The sequence below is a fragment of the Myotis brandtii genome, unplaced genomic scaffold (assembly GCF_000412655.1).
Source record: "Myotis brandtii unplaced genomic scaffold, ASM41265v1 scaffold668, whole genome shotgun sequence".
NCBI classification, from domain to species: domain Eukaryota; kingdom Metazoa; phylum Chordata; class Mammalia; order Chiroptera; family Vespertilionidae; genus Myotis; species Myotis brandtii.
This window is the reverse complement of record NW_005370597.1, coordinates 3,422,446-3,425,451: the sequence shown is the minus strand read 5'-3', so window position 1 is coordinate 3,425,451 and position 3,006 is coordinate 3,422,446. Positions and strand designations below refer to the sequence as shown.

Sequence of the window (3,006 nt, the reverse complement as noted above, 5' to 3'; positions counted from 1 at the left end):
GTGCTTCCTACTGCAGCACCTAATTAAGACCTTTAGATGCTCCCAGTGTTGAGAAGAGCAAGGAGTGACTCACAATTGTTAAAAATGCCAACCCATAAAAGAGCCCTAAGGAATTCTCCCAACTTGGGTTTTTCCCATAAGTGACTATTTCCAGCTTTTTTTGAATTTTCAAGGATTAAATCATTTCCATTTTTGAGGAAAGGGGGGAAGCACCCTGACACACACACAGTCTATTAGGGGACCCTTGGCAACGTCAGGCACTCCAAGTTCTCAGTAAATATTTGTTGCCTGAATGGATTGGAAAAGGTCATGGAGAGTGTTAGGTCACTGTGAGGATTTGGCAACAGGAGAGAGGAGACCTGAAGGCATGAGAGTGTATGTGTGCGCGTGCAAAATATTAACAAAGGCAGTAGAGCAAGGAAGCAAGCAAGAAAATTTACAAGAATTTCCAAAGAGCATTTTGGAAGCATTGTATTCATTTGAACAATTGCAAAAAAACATTTTTACTGAGTTAAGCAGTTTAGCCTTTTCTCTGAAATTTTAATTGGATATGTTTGCATTAAAACATAATAATAACCTTAAAATAGTATCAAATAATGCATCTAGGTAAAAAGAGTATTCAGGTGTTCATCATACTATTCTTTCAACTTTTCGATAGGTTTGAAACATTTCAAAGTAAAAAATTGAGGGGTCAAATGAAGTCATCTAGGAGAAGGTGTGGTGTTGTGGAGAGAGCTTTCCAGGCAGAGGGAGTGACATCCCTGAGGTGGGAGAAGCTTGGTGAGTTTAAAGGACTAAAGGAAAGCCAGTGTGGTCCTGCCAGGGCAGGTGTATCAGGGGCTGGGCCTGCAGAGCGGACAATAAAGATTTTAGTCAAATCCTAAGAGCTCTGGGAAGCCACTGAGGGGTTTAAAAGGGGGTTGACATGATTGGATTTAAGTATTTAAAGAGCACTCTTGCTCCTGTGAGAGGACTGAGGGTTGGGTTACCTCTGGGAGGACAAGAGCCCAGTGATAGGGCCTCAGCCACCTCTGCCTCCAGAAGTCCTGACTCAAGCCTGACAGAGCTGCTGTGGGCCTGCCTGAGGGTGCAGGGTTGAGGCTGGCAGGCTCAGGCCTAGGTGAAGGGCCTAATGGGGACAGAGTGGGGACAGCAGATGGTAGGGACAGCCAGGAGAAGAGCTTTGGGGCTGTGAGGTAGACAATAGGGTCAGATACCAGGTTAGGAGGATGCCCTGTGGAGGTGGGTAGTGGTGTTGAGGGAATAAAGGTGAGTGGAAGGAGGGTAGGCTGGAAGATTCTAGGGAAACCGTTGAAGGTTGGAGGCCAAGCACCTGGGCAGGCTGCCAGCTCTTTAAAGGAGATGAATGAAGTGGGAGAGACTGCTTTCTGAACCATTTGCTGACAGCTTCCTATTTCTGGACATTGGGCTGACTGGGAGATATATATATATTCATCTATTTCAGCCTCAGAACCACGTGCATTAAGTGTTATGATTATCCCTCTTCCCTCTTTTCCAGCAGATGAAATCAGGGCTCTGAGAAGTTGAGAAACTTTCCCAAAGTCACACAGCTGGTAACTGTCAGAGCTGCAACTGAAATAGTCCTAAGGGACTCCAACAACACACTGGGCTTCAGCAGGGAGGCCTGGACCCCCAGCAGTAGGTAGAGGGGACTCTTCCAGAATTTGGAAAACAATGAAAAATAAAAGTGGAGGAGAGAGACTACATCTAATTGATCATTTCCCAAGCACCCACTATGTGTCAGGGCCTGTGACAAGCCCTGGGACTTAAGAAATGATAGATACAGTGCTCGCCCTAAGGAGCCTGTATCCGGGTGTGCTGGGTATGTGTGGGGAGCAGCCCAGAGGCTGGGCTTTGAGAAAATGCTTCCTGAAACAGACTCTAAAAAAGAAGAAACCTGGGGAAGTCACTCCTGACAACAGCCTGGATTTAAATGATAAAATATAAATGCATATATATTTTTTCAGTGCAGTAAAAACCTATCAGCATTTAAATATATATATATACAGGGTTGGGGAAAAGTAGGTTTACAGTTGTTCATATGGAAAAAAATACAATAACTAATAAATAATAATACAAGAGTAAACACTGTGTTTCACATACTCACAACTATACACCTATTTTCCCCCATCCTATATCTGGGGCTATTATGCAACAGTTAAATGAATTTTCAAGAATTTTTTATAGACTTTGGGGAATTTTTTGTGCTATATTGCAAAGACCCCCCCCCCAAAATAAATGAACAGTATGATTTTAATACAAAGAAAAAAATGGTGAGAAATATACCAGGTACTGGGAATGAAAGTTCTCAGTATTCTGTGAACAAATTCATAAACAATTCATTTTATTATTCTCTCTACTTTTGTATAGATTTAAAATTTTTCATGTTAAAAAAATGTTAGTGGTGTTTTCCCTGGGTTGTGAAATTATGAGTACTTTTTCTTTGAAATTTCGTTCTCTATTTCTCGTGTTTCCATAATGAGCATGAATTATTTTAAAAACGATTGCTAATGTGTTGAATGAGAGCAGGGATGGTGTCTCTCAGAGGAGGGTGGGTAGGAGGGAAGGGTAGTGGGAAACCATTAAAGAGAACAGAGTGGGGGCAGGGGAAGCTGAGTGGGGACGGTCTCCTCTGTGCAGAGGCTGGGAACAGCTGCAAGGCGGGGCGTGGTTACAGCCTGAGAAGGGGAAACTGGCTTGCAGGATTCAGACCTCCAGACAACAGCTGTTGGGGTCAGAAGCCAAAAGGTGCAGAGGAGGAGCGCCTGGCAAGCAAGAACTGCAGAACTTGGGCCTTTCCCCCCTTTGTCTAGGCAATGAGACCCAGTGCTGGCTTGAACTTGAACCAGGTTTACTGAGGAACTCAACGTGAGCCCTATTTTCAACCTGGTGGCCAGTAGCCAGGGTGGTGGGGAAGGAAATGGGGCAGAAAGGCAGTGGAGGGCTGGAACCAGGGTTGGACTGAATAAGCAATCTCCCTTCCTC

General features: G+C 44.2%; 1 protein-coding gene across 19 annotated transcripts in view; it reads right to left on the bottom strand.

Annotated features, from left to right (window-relative positions):
- The window catches only part of LOC102248091 (protocadherin gamma-C4), a 162,808-nt gene that overhangs the window by 8,409 nt on the left and 151,393 nt on the right, over positions 1 to 3,006 (bottom strand). The gene's annotated exons all lie outside the window — the stretch shown is intronic.